The sequence below is a fragment of the Pleurodeles waltl genome, chromosome 4_2 (genome assembly GCF_031143425.1).
Source record: "Pleurodeles waltl isolate 20211129_DDA chromosome 4_2, aPleWal1.hap1.20221129, whole genome shotgun sequence".
NCBI classification, from domain to species: Eukaryota; Metazoa; Chordata; class Amphibia; order Caudata; family Salamandridae; genus Pleurodeles; species Pleurodeles waltl.
Window position 1 is genome coordinate 714,199,375 of NC_090443.1, and position 19,309 is coordinate 714,218,683.

Sequence of the window (19,309 nt, forward strand, 5' to 3'; positions counted from 1 at the left end):
GCACACATGTTGGCTTGGTGCCACGGCAGGCCACTGAACAAGTCTATCGCAACAGAAAGAGCTTCCATTTCATCAACATGCAAGTTGTCTGTTTAGGTGAATATCTACATCTCACATGTCTGTGCCTGTTATCCGGGTTCAGCCCATGATTCCTTTACAATGCAGAACAGCACCATACCCCACCTGATGTTACAACTGCACTCAGAGAGGGCCTGGCTGGTTGGTAATTCATGTCTGTCCTTATTGTGTGTGTGCAATGTCAGGTGCTACAAGCATGAACTCATTTTTGCACTTATGTCCCGTTCCTTGACAGGAGACTCAGGATATCTAAGCTGTCCTTGATTATTGACGCTGCTGAGGAATCCAACTACACCAGGAGAGGTACACATCAATGAGGCCCATGGAAGAACACGGCAGCCAGTAGAGGGGCCTTTTGGGCTCCTGAAGGCGAGATTTCGCTGCCTGGACCGGATTGGTGGAGTCCTTCTCTACTCACCCGGGAAATTTGTCCGATCACTGTGGCATGCTGCATGCTACACAAAATCGCCCTATGGAGGAATATCCTGTACATCCCAGAGTAGGGAGAACCTGCAGTGCCACTGGGTGACACTCATGAAATGCCTAGTGAGGATGACAATGTTGAAGAGGAAGGAGCTGACTTGTGAGAAGATCTCATCAACAGCTACTTTTCATGATTGTATGTCATGTGATGTTATGACTATGACTGTACAATGAACTGTAGGTGTGCGAATGTGTGGAGTTGAGTGTTTTGGAAACAGCTAGGGAGCTGATACTCTGAAGTATTCAGCCTGCTTGATAAGATAGCTTTTGACACATCACCACCTTGATGATGTTGCTTTGTTTGTGTCAGTTTCCTTGCAATGTAATTTATTTTCCATTTGCTTGATATGTGACTTGTGTCCCAGGTATGGCTTCATGCCTATACTACTTGTTTTGTTCTTTGCTCAGGTAGCTTCACTATAGCATTTCAGAGTTTTGACAATGGCATGTATCTGATTCTGTTCTGACATAGAAAATGGACATTGACTGTTCCAGGTATTGTAGGTCACAAAGTGTGGATTTTTGAGACCTGTACCAAGACAGCTGGCACAGTGTTTGGGTGGAGGAACAGAAGTTCACATTGCTCTTGTTTTATGTCTTTGGGTCATCATGTGGTCTGAAAATATGTAGTCCCAGCCTTTGATCAAATAATTTTCCCTTCACATTGGCTGAACACTCTTTTTATATGACCTGTCTAGAGCTGTAAATGTGTTTAATCAATTCAGGCCACAGTGTCCGTGCCACAACACAGACATATGTTTGTGTCATACCACCACATGCATAGGCATGGGCACTGGATTATGACGGGCCTGTGATCAGGGACTCTTGTACTGTCATCTGTCTGTATCTTGGATTATGGTGTGTTGAATTACTTTGGTGCAGTATGTGATAAGGCTCAAGCTGATGCATCAGGCATCAACCACTTGTTTACCTATTCTACTGGACACAGAAAACACAATACAACTTTCCTAGACCCTCTGCAACTCTCTTGTGGACTACTTCCATGACAAGATCACAGCCATCGACAGTAACTTTCCTCTGCAACCCACCAACATAGATCACTTTCTGACTTCGTCGGATGACTTCCCTAGCCACTTCATCACAGACTGGATGCCACTATCTATACAGGAAACAGCCACCCTCATGACCTGAACCCACTCCGGTGCACCCAATGACCCCCTACCCACATTTCATCTTCAACCTAGGTGAGGAGGGGATCAGCAGCTTCATCACTCACATCTGCAACACCTTCATCAACACTGCCACCACCCCAAAGGCTTGGAAACAAGCAGAGATCAAACCACTCATGAAGAAACCCCAGAAAGCTAAAAAATTACCGCCTCATCTCTCTGCTCCCAATCCCAACCAAGGTCCTAGAAAAAGTCATCAACAAGCAACTCTCCAAACACCTTGAGAGACACAACATCCTATACTCCTACCAATGTGATTTCCACTCCAACCACTGCACAGAGACTGCCCTCATCGCCACAACGAACAATATCAGGATACTCTTGGACCACACAGAGAAAGTGGCCCTGATCCTCATAGAGCTCAACACCATCTCCCACATCACCCTCACCTCCAGACTCCATCACATTGGGATCCGAAGCAATGCCCTCAAATGGATCCATGCCTACATCACAGGCTGTACCCAGAGAATCCTACTCCCACCTTTCATGTCAGAACCGAAAAACAACATTTGCGGTGTCCCACAGGAATACTTCCTTAGCCCCACCCTCTTCACTGTCTACTTGATGCAGTTAGTCAAGCTTGTCTGCTCCCATGGACTAAACCTCATCTCCTATGCCTTTGACACGTAACTAATACTCTCCCTCTCTGAAGACCAGGCCACCCCCAGAGACAACTTCAGTAATGTCATGACACATGTTGCCGAATAGATGAGATCCAACTACCTGAACTGAACACCAACAAAACGGAGGTAATCATCTTCAGAAGCAAGCCCTCCCCCTGGAATGACTCTTGGTGGCCAGCCACGTTCGGACAATCTCTGACCCCTACTGACCACGTACACAACCTTGGCATCATCAACAACAGAAAACTTACCTTCAAACAGCAGGTACACACAGTTGTCTCCTCTAGCTTCCATAACCTCCACATGTTAGGTAAGATTTTCAAATGGATCCCCATCAAAACCAGAAAGATGGTCATTCAAGCCATCATCACCAGCAGACTAGACTACAGAAATGCCCTCTACGTCGGACTGTCCCCCCAGCTCCACCCAGCTCCACCCAGCTCCCCCATTGGCTCCAGAAAATTGAGAATACAGCTGCAAGAATCGTCCTAGTCTTCCCCAGATGGGTCCACATGCCCCCCTATCCTAGACAGATACACTGGCTGATGGTGCACAGGAGGTGCAAAATCAAGGGTCTCACCATCGCACACGAAGCCGTTCACAACATTGGACCCAAGTTTATCAATTGCAGACTCTCTTTCCACCAGCCAACCAGGGTGCTTTGCTCTACAACTCTCGCCCTTGTGCAGGTGCTGAGAATCTACCGCAGCTGCAGTGGAGGTCGCTCCTTCTTCTACCTCACCTCAAAGTACTGGACCCCACCTGCACACATCGCACACCCTCCTCGACTTCAGGAAAAAGCTCGAGACATGACTGCTTGCGGACTAGCCACCGGCTTAAAACAACTTCCCAAGCACTTGGATATCCCCTCACCCCCCCAGGAGATAAGCAGCACTTTACAAATCTATTGATTGATCAACTGATTGATTGACAGGACAATGTCAGACAAACCCCTTCCTACCATCGTCTGGGGGTCTGTACCTAGAAATATGTACTTTCAGTCAGTATGAGTCACACATTCTTGTCCCTAAGAGTCCAGGCATATTGACAGCCTTTGTGATGTACACTGGAATAACATTTTTGGTTTGACCAGACACTTGTACTGATGTGTTGGTGCGTAATAGTTGTAATCTTGAGCTGGACACTGTACCTGTAACGTATTCCTGCTCGCACAAGTAGCTTGTGTCTTCATCATACGGTTCACCTGGTCTTAAATCTCTACATAGGGAAATGTTCAAATTATGCAAGTAGACAATGAGTTTGTGATGGGAGAATTTATTACAATGCTAAATCTGGAAATACATTTTGGACATAAAGTAACAAACACGAAAAGTGAATGGGTCAGTGATGGTGAATGAAATCATTGGAGTAGATGCCACAACACTGGAAGCCCAAAGTCCAGAGTACTCCTCCCATTGGAACTGGTAGGTAGTTTAGGATCAGTCAACAGAATGAATGTACGGCACACAAAGGAGGTCCTTTAGGAAGAGGTCACTTGCTTGCAGTGGTGAGTGTCTTGACATCCGCGCCTCCTGGATACTTTGCTGGATGTCCCTGCTTTTGTAGGGGGGATCTGCTGCTACAGAGGCAGGGGTGTCTGGGGTGGGTTCTTCCTTTGGCAGGGCCTCCCTTTCAATGGCTGGCACTGTTTTTGATGGGGCTGGTGTTGATGAGCCAAAGGAAGGGGTAGACTGTTGTTGGAAAGCCCTGCTCAGGGTGGTGGGAATATCCCTCAGCACCCCTGTTAGGGAGGCCATATTGGTATTGTAGGCTTCCATTTGTTCCCGCGTGTCTCTGTGTATATACCTCTGTAGCTGCTTGATTTCCCAGAGTTCAGTCAATACCTGGCCCATCAAGCCTTGGGACTCCTGATAGACCCCCAAGATGTGGCTGATGGTGCCCTGGCCAAGAACAGCCCCAGTGGCTTCAACCCCCCAGCCCACAGCATCCCTTCCATGCAACATACACCCTCGGGCCTGTGCCCTTGCCACAGGGTGCACTCTCTATCTTGTTCGTGGACTCTCATTGTCCAAAGTGTTGCACTGCAACTCAGGATCAAGACCTGTGGGGCATGGGATGGTAGACACTGTGCTCGGTACACAGGTTAGGGAGTACATGACTGACTGTGATGTTAAGGCAACCGGGCTGAGAGGTGATGTAGTGGCCACAGTGCTACTCCCTATTGCCATCTGACCAGGTTGTTCAGATGGGCCAGAACCATCCTCCACATCCAGACATCCAAGAGTGTCTTCTTCACTGAAGGCTTCATCCAGGAGGTAGTGGCAGTCTCTTCTGTGGCCTCTGTGTGCTCTGTGGCGGCTCGATTTGTTGATGTGAAATGTACAATGTTACTGGGTGTACTGTGACATCTACCTCCAATGGTTTAGAGTTACAGTAAGCAGAGATCTTGTAGTTAAAATGCAGTCAATCCAGTTGTGGCAGATATCCATGGTGTTGGGTGTATTGACATGCCATGTGTGAAGAATGCCAATTAATTTTGACTCAAGCAGCTCCTCAAATGTGCAGATCATTAGAACTTGGGTGGATGACCTAAAATGACATCTTGCCACCAGTACAGGCAAAACAGTGTTTAGGCATGATATGCCTTTGCCCATTTGGAGGCCTAGTTGGGTGTGATGGAGGCAAACCCTAGACTGTGTTGTGTATGTGAATGGAGTCATCATGTGCCTACTGCAGTTTGAATGTGTCTGCTGCCAATACCAATCTGGTGAGGCATCTTGAGGACTTATAAATACTTGTTATACACACTGGTTAAGGTATCATTCCTGTCCTCCAATATTTAATCTTGGGTTAGCAAGTCAAGATGGAGCTACATTGACAGATACATCTCTGATGTGGGCATAACCTGTGCTTGATCAGGCCCACATGAGTATTATACATTTGAGAGCTGACAAACAAGGGTACCTTGACCACTGTGCTGGTGTTTAGAGTTAGAGTTACAAGGCCTTTTGGGCTTCACAGTGATGTCACTCCCTCTACTTGCCAGCACTTAGAAAATGCTATCCTTCCAGGTGAGTACACTTCAATTGAGAGTTGCCAAACAGGGATCTTTAGACAAATGAACACTGGTCTTGTGTTTGGAGTCACAGAAACAGTGCCTCCTTGGCGTAGCAGTTCGGTTATTGCCTCTACTTCACACACTTCACAAATAGTATCCTCTCAGGTGAGGACACTTCATTTGTGGGTCACCAAAGTATGGTATTTGGACAGGAGAACACTGGACTGTTGAGTGGAGTAACTGTAACAGAGCCTCCTGGCCTCAGAAGTCAGGTCACTCCCTGCACTACGCACACTATCCAAATGTGATCTCCCCAAGTAAGTACACTTCATGTGTGATTTATCAAAGAATAGTATTTCGACAAGTGAACACTGGGCTGGTTGTTGGATTTACAGGGACAGGGCCTTCCTAGCCTCAGCAGTCATGCCACTCCCTATATTATACACACCTATACAAATGTGATCTCCCCAGGTGAGTACACTTCATTTGTGGTTTACCAAGCAATGGTATTTGGACAAGTGAACACTTGGCTGGTTGTTAGATTTACAGACACTCCTAGCCTTCCTGGCCTTGTCAGTCATGTCACTCCCTCTACTTCCCACACCTTTGCAAATAGTCTCCTCACAGGTGTCTGCACCTCAAATGAAAGTTACCAAACAGGGTTCTATACAGGGTTCTATTGACAAGTGCATACTGTTGTGGTCTATGAAGTTAGTCAAACAGTACCTCCTGGAAGTTGCAGTTAGGTAACTTTCCCTAGTACACACACTTGACAAACGTTCTCCTCCCAGGTGGGTTGATTTTATTTAAGAGTTCACTAACATGCGAACTGGGGAAAGTGAGCACTGGTCCGGTGTTTGGAGTTAGTGAAACAGGGCCTCCTGGGAGTTCCAGTCAGGTTATTCCCACTACTTCCCACACTATCCAAATGTTATCCTCCCAGGTGTTTGCACTTCAATTGGGAGTTAAGAAACAGGGGGTATTTGGGCTAGTGAAAACTAGGCTTGTGGTTGAAGTTACAGACAAAGGGCCTTCCAGGCCTGGCCTTAGCAGTCATGTCACTCCCTCTACTTCCCACACTTGTCAAATGGTATCCTCCCAGGTGAGTACACTTCAATTAAGAGTTACCAAACAGGGGTCTATTGACAAGTGCCCACTGGTCTGGTGTTTGGAGTTGGTGAAACAGTGCCTCCTGGGAGTTGCAGTCATGTCACTCTCTCTACTACACACACTATACAAATGGTATGCTCCCAGGTAAGTACACTTCATGAGTGAGTTGCAAAACAGGAGTATTAGGACAAGTGACTACTGGTCTGGTGTTTGGAGTTGTTGAAACAGTGCCTCCTGGGAATTTGTTAAGATGCTGATACAGGTTAGGTTTAACCACAGCTTTATTCCAATACCACCAACCCAGGACAGAGCGACTACACTCGACGCTCACTCTGTCCAACTGCCAAAAAACCTCCTTTGCTCATCACTCGCACAAGGAACCCTGATTAAGTGAGGGTTCTAATATGTGCCTTACATTGACAGAATCATAACCAGGTAACTATAACACATCCCCCTTGCCCCAAATCAAACACTAAGAAAAGATAGGGAACATGTTTTAAAAGAGAGAAAAATAATATTTACATACTAGGAAGGAAATATAACTTACTACATATTGCTAACAGGTTTCCACTATGATCTACATGTTACTATACAGATTATACTATGTTGCAATTATAAGCAAGGCACCATGTGTTAAGCACAGTACCAATAAATTCTAATGCACAAAATCTTTTAACCATTTTGGTTCAGAGCGTAACCTGGAAGAAACCTTGGTTTGAACCCCGCCCTCGGACTCATGACTATTTTTCATTCCTTGGTTCTCTGGAGAAATGGAATCTTTCAGAATCCTGGACATACTCCACACATCTCCATAATCCAAAACAACAACATTTTTTCTTACTTACTTAATACTGTAAGGACCCTTGAATCTCGATCTTCCCTTTGTCACAAAAGTAGGATCCTTTACCAGCACCATGTCACCAATCTTCCATTTAACATTAGAAACGCCCCATTTTGAGTCATAACGCAATTTGTATTTCCCTTGATAGTTCCTCTTACGGTCATACGCCTTATCGACCCTCTTAAAGTCAAAATGATCAAAATCCTCCAGCTCCAATCTATTTTTCATCCAAGCTGGAAACATTTTGGTGCACCCTGACCTGCCTCTCATATACTCAAAAGGAGCAATGTTGGTAAAACTATTAGGGGTATTCCGATGTGCCCACCACAAGTCTCTGAGCAAACCAGCCAATGGAACTCTGGTCACAACAGCCTCTTGTACACATGATTTAACCATTCTATTCATACGCTCTGCAAGACCGTTAGCTTGAGGTAAATAGAGAGCTGTCCTTAAATGTACCACAGCCAAAGATTCCAAGAAAAGTTTCATTTCTTGAGATGTCAGCTGTACTCCATTGTCCGTGACCAAATGACTTGGCACACCTTCCCGAGAAAATTCTTCCCTCAGAAACTCAATAACCGTTCTGGTGTCTATAGAACTCACACACTTCGTTACCACCCATTTTGATGCATAATCAACCAACAACAATACATACCGTTCATTGGCAGGCAAAAGATTAAAAGGTCCCATGAAATCAAGACCCAATTTCAACCAAGGCTTCTCGGGTGTTTCTACAGGGTACAGTGGAGCTTTCCTCATAACCTTACTTTTGTCACTGCATGCGCAAGATACACAATCCTTCACAACAGCCTCTGCATCTCGGTCAAGCCCAGGCCACCAGTACACAGCTCTCAGTCTAGATTTGGTTAAACTTCTGCCCAGGTGTCCTTCATGAGCCAAGTTAATTATTTTACTTCTCAAAGCAACTGGAGGTATGGACTTAGAACCCCTAAATAATCCACCTTCACTCAAACTCAGCTCATCTCTTACATTCCAATATTTCCTCAACGAATCAGAGATATCTTTATACTCTGGCCAACCTTTCACAATGAACTCTGCAAGAGATTTCCTGTCAGGATCCTGCTCTACTGCCACCTTCCACTCGTCTTGAGTTATAGCCATTTCTCTCACCCAATTGATCACCATCCATACATCAGAAGAATCATCAATGGAATCATCCTTACAGCTGACAGAAGCACGGGACAAAAAATCCGCTACCACATTCTTCGGACCAGGTATATATTCCACCAAAAAATTATATTCCATCAGCCCTTCCACCCATCTTCTTATCCTAGGTGTGAGGTCATCTCCTTTTTTTGCAGAAAAAATTTGGACAAGGGGTCTATGATCTGATCTGACCACAAAAGGTAAACCCCATAAGTAAAACCTAAAATGTTTGATTGCCCACATACACGCTAGTGCCTCTCTCTCTATAACTGAATAGTGTTGTTCAGCTTCTTTAAGAGAGCGAGACGCAAAGGCAATGACTTTTTCTTCCTGGTCTATCCTTTGAATCAAAACAGCTCCTAAACCCTTGACACTTGCATCCGTGTACAAGAAAGTTTTTGCGAAGGCATTAAAATGCCCCAAAGTGGGCATTTTACTGATACTATCTTTGACAGACGTGAAAGCAGAAATGCAATCAGCAGTCCAATTAAACTCACTCCCTTTCTTCAGGAGAGATCTTAGTGGTTGAGTTACACTAGAAAAGTTAGCAATGAACTTGGAGTAATATTCTGCCAATCCCAAAAAGGATCTGACGCCATCTTTATCCCTGGGCTCAGGTGCTCGGATGATGGAATCAACTTATTCTATCTTGGGCTTAATTCCATCACCTGATATGGTGTGACCAAGGTAAGCTACTGAAGTGACCCTGAATTTGCACTTCTCTTTCTTAACAGTGAGACCTGACTGGGCAAGCTTCCTCAACACTTTCCTGAGAATTCCATCATGGTCACTTACAGTCTTACCATGGATCAAAATGTCGTCTTGGAAAAATAAAATCCCAGAGATCCCTTCAAGAGTCTTCTTCATAACCCTTTGAAAACATGCAGCTACTGAAGCCAATCCAAATGGCATTCTTAAGAATTGATATGCTCCCACTGGTGTTACAAAGGAGGTGAGATGCCTAGATTCAGGATGTAAGACAATCTGATGGTAAGCAGAGGATAAGTCTAACACACTGAAGATTCTCGACCCTCCCAACCGCGATAATTCCTCAGATATGTTCGGAAGAGGTTGGCGATCTACCCAAATATGTCTGTTTAGATCTCTAAGATCCACGCACATGCAAATCTGTTTTCCATTATCCTTGGGAGCCAAAACCACAGGAGCAAGCCATTCTGAAGATTCTATCTCCTCAATTATTCCTGCATTCAACAACTTATTCAATTCAGCCTTGAGAGGCTCCATCATCAGTCTCGGAACCCTCCTTGCTTTGTGCACGGATGGGACTGCACCCCTTTTTAATATTATTCTGTGCTTGAAATTGGTTAAACACCCTAACAAGTCACAGAAAACTTCAGGAAATTCTTTGAAAATCTCTAGGTCAGCATTATCATCACTCACCACTGAAACTTGAGAATCAGAGTTGGGATCCAATCTAATTCCCATGTCACGCTGGTGACGCCAACCCAGAAGATTATTCCCTTGCTTGGCTACATAGACTTTACCCATAGTGGATTTATTCTGAAACTGGATTTCCATAACCTTATAACCAATTACATCTATTTTCGTACCACCATAACTGACGGGGTTAATGTCCGGTTCAATTAAGGAATTACAGTTCTCCCCAAATACTGCTTGCCAATTCTTGTCGCCTACCATGGTGTACGGGGAACCTGAGTCTGCTAAAACTTTAACAACCTTGCCATCAAGACGAATTGTGCATTCAGGCAAAATAATGGGCCCATCATCAACCATACCCATGCTAATTCCTACATGATTAAAATTTGGTTCAACGCATAGAACCATCTTATTAATATTATCAGTAACAGCATCTACTGTACTCTGTTTGTCACTATTACAAATTCTTGCATAATGGCCTTTTTTCCCACATTTCCTACATGTTGAATTGCGTGCAAAACAGTTTGGGCTATTCGCTGAGTGCCCAGTATTGCCACAACGATAACACCGTAGTCCTGAATGTTTCTTCTTCTCCTGGGATGATACATCAAAACCAACTCTTGAAATCTCTTCCTGAACTCGTGACGCTTGTGCTAAGCACAAATTATCTCCTTCATGATTGTTAATTTCTTTGATCCAGCTATTGGTGCTCTCCATACCTTCTACGATCGCAATAGCCTCTCGCAAACTGGGATTCTTTGTTAAAAGCTTCTCCTGAACCCGCTTGCTGTTGGTACAGCGAACTAATTGGTCGCGGATAAGAGAATCAGAGATGTCTCCAAAGTCACAGGTACGTGCTAGAGTACGTAAGGCAGCAACAAAGTTCCCAACACTCTCCAATTTACCTTGAGATCTCGCAAAGAATTTGTGTCTCTCTAACACCACATTAAGTTTGGATTCAAAATGAGCTGCCAACATAGTTATAGACATGTCATAAATATCTCTTGGTACACCTTCCGCTCCTCCAAAGGGTAATGTTTCAAGACTGTCATAGATGTTCCTCCCTTCAATACCCAAATTGTGTAAAAGAACAGCTTGTTTCCTAGCTGGGGAACATTTTTCCCCACCTATTGCTATTAAATATGAGTCAAAAAGATTTTTCCAACGCTTCCAGGGTAAAATGGGCTCACCTTTATCAGAGAGAAAAGGAGGAGGTTGAGACATCGTGGTTGCAGACATCATTGTAACAGTCAGTAAAATCCCTAACACATTCCAATGATAAGGAAACTCACAGAGGTCAGCAGTCTAGTTTCTTTTTCCAGTCCCCTTGGTAACAGGAATACAGTATGAAGCAGTTGAATGCAGAGACTCTGCAGTGCTTCTTGGTGGTTGCTAGGCAACACAAGTGCATCGGAAACACACAAACAACCGTGTCACGAGACAGGATTGTGCGCAGTTGCCTCACGCGCAACAATCAACAGATGGCCCAAAAAAAAACATAAAAGTTCATGAAATGTCGGAAGGAGATGCCAACGCCACCACGGACGAACATATGGCCACAGGGAGAACTGCTTCAACTCGCGGCGGACGCACAGAAAGTCTTACCTCGAGCCGCGGCGGCCGCGGCGTCTCTTCTCAGGCAGCAGGCAAGAAATGGATGGTCCCGCAGGGACAATCACGGACCGGAACGACGGCCCAACAGGAACGACCCTACAGGACCCGTTCACATGCGGCCGCAAATACCGGAATGAAGCAAGGCAATTCCAACGGTGGGTCCAGGGTTGGTGGCAGCGCCTGTGACAACCAGGCTCTTGTCGCCAGTGTTAAGATGCTGATACAGGTTAGGTTTAACCACAGCTTTATTCCAATACCACCAACCCAGGACAGAGCGGCTACACTCGACGCTCACTCTGTCCAACTGCCAAAGAACCTCCTTTGCTCATCACTCGCACAAGGAACCCTGATGAAGTGAGGGTTCTAATATGTGCCTTACATTGACAGATTCATAACCAGGTAACTATAACAGAATTGCAGTCAGGTAACTCTCTGTACGACAGACCCAATGCAAATGGTGTGTATTACATATCTGTATGCAGACTGCATTTAGGTTTGGGCACACATTTACCTATCGAGACATACCATGAGTCTTGTTAACATGTTTTTATATTGAAAGACCCCATTTCAACTTCTGGCATGTGATGGGCCTTGGTAGCTGTGATGTTGGTTCCAACATTACACATTAACAGTCTTTAGATCAGATACTCTGCATATTGAACGTTGGTAGGGTACATGTACAAGAGAGTGGCAAAAGATGAGCTATGGTGACATTTTCTGTGTTGTGACTTACCAGACTCCACTCCCCCAGGTATTCATGTCAAGCCCCCATGAAGCAGGATGGCCAAGATCGTCTCCTCCCAGGGATAGAGATGTAATGGGGCACTGGGAGGGCACCAGCAGTCTTCTTGGCCTGTAGCTGGTGCCTGGAGACCTTGCCCCTGAGGTCATTCCATCTATTACTAATGTCCTCATTTGTGCACAGGGTGAGACCTTCAGCCTCAACTCTGTCAACTATCCTGTCCCACAGTTCTATTTTCCTACTGAGAAGAGTATGCTGGACTTGAGCTCCAAACAATTGTGTCTCTTCTCTTATGGTTTCATCCACCGTGACTCTTAATTCATCTTCTGAAAAACATGGATTATTTTACTGTGACATAGTGGAACAAAAAAATGGGTGACAGTGACCTACTTAACTAAGGAAGTACAATAGGGTGTGAATGGACAAAAGTGTGTGAAGGGATGGTAAAAAAAAGGGTGCCTAATTTATGTAGTGTATGGAAAATAGGATGCTCTGGCTTCAGTGTTTGGTGTTGAAAATACAAAGGATTGTGGTCTGCAAAGGTTTGTGTTCTATAATGTCCTTTGTATGTGTTTCAGCTGTGTTGTTATCAAATTCATCCAATCTGCAGTTGTGTGTTACTTAACTGACCACGAACCACCATGGTTCGGAATGGTATTGGCTGACTGCCATGAAGTGTCCACCATAGTAACTATGTGCTTGTAATATGCTCTGTGGTTTGTCAATTAATCAATCAATCATTTGTAGAGTGCACTACTCACCCGTGAGGGTCTCAAGGCGCTGGGGGTGCAGGGGAGGTGCTACTGCTCGAACAGCCAGGTCTTGAGGCTCTTCCTGAAGGTCAGCAGGTCCTGGGTCTGTCGTAGGTGGATGGGGAGGGTGTTCCAGGTCTTGTCGGCAAGGTGGGAGAACAATCTGCCGCCGGCTGTGGTTCGGTGGATGCGAGGGACGGTGGCGAGGGTGAGATTGGCAGAGCGGAGATGACGGTTGGGAGTGTAGAAGGTTAGTCGTTTGTTGAGGTAAGCAGGGCCAGTGTTGTGGAGTGCTTTGTGGGCATGGATGAGGAGCTTGAAGGTGATCCTCTTGTTGATGGGGAGCCAGTGCAGATCTCTCAGGTGGGCTGAAATGTGGTTGCGGTGTGGGATGTTGAGGATGAGGTGTGCGGAGGCGCTTTGTATACTTTGCAGTCTTTTCTGGAGCTTGGCCGTGGTTCCATAATAGAGAGCATTGCCATAGTCCAGTCTGTTGCTGACGAGGGCATGGGTGACTGTCCTTCTGGTTTTGGTGCGGACCCATCTGAAGATCTTGCGGAGCATGCAGAGGGTGTTGAAGCAGGAAGATGAGATGGCCTTGACTTGCTGGGTCATGGTGAGCGATGAGTCCAGGATGAATCCTAGGTTGAGTGCGTGGTTGGTGGGCATCAGTGCGGTTCCTTGTAGGAGGCTGGCCTGACTTGTAGTGGGTACCAGAGGTACTTACACCTTGTGTCAGGTCCAGTTATCCCTTATTAGTGTAGAAGAGGTGTTTCTAGCAGCTTAGGCTGATAGAAGGTAGCTATGGCAAAGCAGCTTAGGCTGAACTAGGAGACATGTAAAGCCCCTACTATACCACTGGTGTCATATGCACAATATCATAAGATAACACAATACACAGAAGTACTAAAAATAAAGGTACTTTATTTTTATGACAATATGCCAAAAGTATCTCAGTGAGTACCCTCAGTATCAGGATAAGTTATATACACAAGATATATGTACACAAACCAAAATTATGCAGGTAATAGCAAGAAAAGTAATGCAAGCAGTGTAAAATTACAATAGATTGCAATAGGAGCACATAGGTATAGGGGCAACACAAACCATATACTCCAAAAGTGGAATGCAAACCACGAATGTACCCCAAACCTATGTGAGCTTGTAGTGGGTCACTGGGACTGTAAGAAAACCGTGAGGGTTAGAAAAATAGCCCACCCCAAGACCCTAAAAGGTAGGTGTAAAGTGCACCTACTACCCCCAGAGAGCAGAGAAGTCGTGATAGGGGGATTCTGCAAGGAGAACAAACACCAGCAATGCAACAACAGTGGATTTCCAGACCTGAGTACCTGTAAGACAAGGGGACCAAGTCCATTAGTCGCGACAGTGTCGAGAGTGGGCAGGAGCCCAGGAAATGCCAGCTGAGGGTGCAAGGAAGCTGCCACAGGTTGGAAGAAGCTTGGAGTTCTGCAAGAAAGAAGAGGACTAGGAACTTCCCCTTTGGGGGATGGATGTCCCACGTTGTGAAGAAGCTTTTTGGATGCTGCTGAAGCCCAGGAGGGACCAGGATGTCACCACTTGGATGAAGAGACAGAGGGGGTACCCAGCAAGTCAGGGAGCCCTCACAGAAGCAGGCAGTACCCGCAGAAGTACCTGAACAGGGACTTAGAAGAAAAGTGAACCGGAGTCCACCCGAAGTCACAAAAGGGAAGACTACTCAGAAGGTTGTGCACTGCAGCTTAGAGTGTCGGGGACCCAGGCTTGGCTTGCACGAAGTAAATCCTGGAAGAGTGCACAGGAGCCAGAGCAGGTTCCCAGCAATGCAGTCTAGCGTGGGGAGGCAAGGACTTACCTCCACCAACTTGGACTGAAGAGTCACTGGACTGTGGGAGTCACTTGGACAGAGTTGCTGAGTTCCAGGGACCATGCATGTCGTGCTGAGAGGGGACCCAGAGGACCGGTGATGCAGTCTTTTGTTGCCTGCGGTTGCAGGGGGAATATTCCGTCAACCCACAGGAGATTTCTTCAGAGCTCCTGGTGCAGAAAGGAGGCAGGCTACCCCCAGAGCATGCACCACCTGGAAACAGTCAAGAAAGCCGGCAGGATGAAGCGATACAATGTTGCTAGTAGTCATCTTGCTACTTTGTTGCAGTTTTGCAGGCGTCCTGAGCAGTCAGCGGTCGATCCTTTGGCAGAAGGTGAAGAGGGAGATGCAGAGGAACTCTGATGAGCTCTTGCATTCATTTTCTGAAGAATTCCCCAAAGCAGAGACCCTAAATAGCCAGAAAAGGAGGTTTGGCTACCTAGGAAGGAGGATTGGCTACCAAGAGAGGTAAGAGCCTATCAGAAGGAGCCTCTGGCATCACCTGCTGGCACTGCCCACTCAGAGCAGTCCAGTGTGCCAGCAACACCTCTGAATCCAAGATAGCAGAGGTCTGGGCACACTGGAGGAGCTCTGGGCAAATCCCCTGGGAGGTGCAGGTCAGGGGAGTGGTCACTCCCCTTTCCTTTGTCCAGTTTTGCACCAGAGCAGGGCTGGGGGATCCCTGAACCGGTGTAGATTGGCTTATGCAGACATGGGCACCATCTGTGCCCATCAAAGCATTTCCAGAGGCTGGGGGAGGCTACTCTTCCCCAGCCTTCACACCTATTTCCAAAGGGAGAGGGTGTTACACCCTCTCTCAGAGGACATCCTTTGTTCTGCCTTCCTGGGCCAGGGCTCCCTGGACCCCAGGAGGGCAGAAACCTGTCTGAGGGGTTGGCAGCAGCAGTAGCTGCAGTGGAGACCCTGGAAAGGTAGTTTGGCAGTACCCGGGTTCTGTGCTAGAGACCCGGGGGATCATGGAATTGTACCCCCAATGCCAGAATGGCATTGGGGTGACAATTCCATGATCGTAGACATGTTACATGGCCATGTTCGGAGTTACCATTGTGACGCTGTACATAGGTAGTGACCTATGTACAGTGCACGCGTGTAATGGTGTCCCCGCACTCACAAAGTCCGGGGAATTTGCCCTGAATGATATGGGGGAACCTTGGCTAGTGCCAGGGTGCCCACACACTAAGTAACTTTGCACCCAACCTTCACCAGGTGAAGGTTAGACATATAGGTGACTTATAAGTTACTTAAGTGCAGTGGTAAATGGCTGTGAAATAACTTGGACGTTATTTTACTCAGGCTGCACTGGCAGGCCTGTGTAAGAATTGTCAGAGCTCCCTATGGGTGGCAAAAGAAATGCTGCAGCCCATAGGGATCTCCTGGAACCCCAATACCCTGGGTACCTCAGTACCATATATTAGGGAATTATATGGGTGTACCAGTATGCCAATGTGAATTGGTAAAATTAGTCACTAGCCTGTTAGTAACAAATTTGGAAAGCAGAGAGAGCATAACCACTGAGGTTCTGGTTGGCAGAGCCTCAGTGAGACAGTTAGGTATCACACAGGGAACACATCCAGGGCACATACTTATGAGCACTGGGGCCCTGCTTGGTCTAGGAGGATGAGGGCTGCAGTTTCGCCTCTGTCTAGCATGGTCCTGATGTCGTCTGTGGCGGCGAGGAGGGCGTTCTTGGTGCTGTGGTTGCTATGGAAACCGGATTGCGATGTGTCCACGGTGTTGTTGTCTTCAAGGAAGCGGGTTAGTTGTCCGTTGACGATCTTCTTGATTACCTTTGCCGGGAAGGGGAGGAGGGAGATGGGCTGATAGTTCTTGAGCTCACGGGTCTGCTTTGGGTTTCTTTAGCAGGGCTTTGACTTTGGCCGTCTTCCAGCTTTCCGGGAAGGTGGCTGTCTCGAAGGAGCTGTTGATGATCATTCAGAGTTGGGGGGCGATGATGGTGCTTGCTTTGTTGAAGACATGGTGAGGGCAGGGGTCGGAGGGTGAACCGGAGTGAATGGTGCCCATGGTTTTGATGGCATCATCATCATTGATGTGGGTCCAGGAGAGCAGGAGGATGGTGTGACTGGGGTCTGGTGAGTCAGGGGTTGTGGTGACAGGGGCTGCTGTGGGGGTCGAGGTGTTGAAGCTGTCGTGGATGTCTGTGATCTTGTGGTGAAAGAAGGTGGAGAGGGAGTCGCAGAGGTCCTGTGAAAGTGGGGCGTAGTTGGAGCAGGACCTGGGGTTGGTGAGTTCCTTAACAATGTTGAAGATCTATTTGCTGTCATGTGCTTTGTTGTTGATGCATTCCTTGTAGGAGGATCTCTTGGTGGCCCGGATGAGCTGGTAGTGCTTGCGGATGCGGTTTTTGAGGGCAGTGTGGTTGATCTCTGTCTGTTTGTGGTGCTACTTTTTCTCGAGTTTGCGGCACTCCCGTTTGGAGGTCTGAAGGTTGGCGATGAACCAGATAGCTTTAGTGCTGGTGCTGTTGTTGGAGGGCTTCTTGATCAGGACGAGGGTGTTGGCGCAGTCGTCTATCCATTGTCTGAGGTTGCGGGCGGCATTGTTGGGGTCGGCGGTGATGGGAGGCGGGGCTCGGGCGAGGGTGATCAGTTGATCTTCAGTGACCTTGTTCTAGCAGCGGCGGGGGATCTGTTGAGGGTGGTGGTGCGTGGTGGGTTTCTTGAAGGTGAAGTGGACACAGCGGTGGTCGGTCCAATCGAGTTCGGTGGTGTGGCTGAAGGTGACGTGGCTGCTGGCCAAGAAGACGGGGTCCAGCATGTGGCCAGCAGAGTGGGTGGGTGTCGTGACGAGTTGTTTGAGACCGAGGTTGGCGAGGTTGTCGAGCTGGGCAGTGGAGTTGCTGTTGTTGGCGTTCTCGAGGTAAAAGTTCAGGTTGCTGAGGAGGATGTAGTCCGTGGAAGCAAGGGCGTGAGTGCTGATTGCGTCGGCGATGGAGTCACTAAACTGTGGCCGTGGAGTCTGTAGACGAGTGTTCCTCGGAGGGTGGTGTTGGCGTTGATGTGAATCTGGAAGTGTAAGTGTTCGGCAGCGTTGAGGGCGTCTTTGGTGTTGGTCGAGATTCTGATGGTATTCCTGTGAACTATGGCAATCCCTTCTCCCGTTCTGTTGATGCAGCCTCTGCGGGTGATCTTATGTCCGTCCGGGATGGCTATGGCAATGTCAGGTTCCGAGGAGGGATTCATCCAGGTTTCGGTTAGGAAGGCGACGTCCGGGGAAGATGAGGTGAGTAGGTCCCAAAGTTCGACAGCATGCTTGTGGACGGATTGGGTGTTGAGGAGGATGCATCTGAGGTGGTTGTGTTCAGTTCTGGCAAGAGGGGCAGCTGCTCGGGGCTGGTGTAGCTGCAGTTCCGGCAGGAGAAGGGTCAGTGGGTGAGCTTTGGGGTGGCTTGGAAGCAGGTTGCAGATCGGCCGGTGTTGAGGGCGTGGAGCGCATTGGCATTGTAGCAGCATCGGGCGGTGAGGGGATAGCGGGGACCGGGGATCTGGCACTGGGCATGATCCAGGCAATGATGGGTGCAGAAAGGCTTGCCTCTGGCACGCATCTGGTACGCCAGTGGCGCGGCCGCGTAGCCACCGCCATTAAGAAGGGGAGGAGGGAGGGAGGAGCAGCTGGGAGGCGGGAGCGTTGGTCGAATGGGGGTGTGAGGGAGGCGAGGCCGCAGGGGATGCAGCGGCAGACTGGAACAGAGCACGAGGGCCGAGCAAGGGGGAACAACGGCAAAGAGGTGAACGGTTGGAAAAAAGGCTTAGAGAAGGAGAAAAAAGCAGAAAAAGGAGACAAAGAGCAGTAAAGAACAAAGAATAAACAGACAGTCACAAGACAGATGTACAATACTTACGGCAACCACTGGACACCAGGGATGAGGCGCAGGGGGGAGCCTGTGGGTGGTGGAGGGCCTCGAACTCTCAGCGATGGTGGGGTAAAGGGCACGGGCACAGTTAGGTGGAGCTGCCTGGCATGGGGAGCGATCCCGACCTTAAAAACAGGTCAGGGGTCGTGGTGCTGCTGGTGGTTAGACTGCTTATTTCCAGTCCGCAGCACCGCTGGTGGTCTGTCTGTTTTGCTTGGTGGTCGGGAGTCCTGCATGTATGACTTGTAATAGGGTGGTCTGAAAGTCCTCCAACATGGCGGTTTGTGAGGCTAATCGCTCTAGTGCCATTTTTGCATTAAAAGCATAAAAACAAAGCTAGCATAAACACCAAACATAAGCAACGAGGACCAAAGATGGAACATGCAGGACAGGCGAGACCACATAGAGACCCCAATCAGCCCTGTACAAGCCAGGATAGACAGTCAGAGTCACAGGAGAAGGGAAAAAATAAGAGAAAGTGACGCTTCGCTGAGGAGGAGAGTAACATATTGGTCAGAGGGGCAATGGAGCACCAT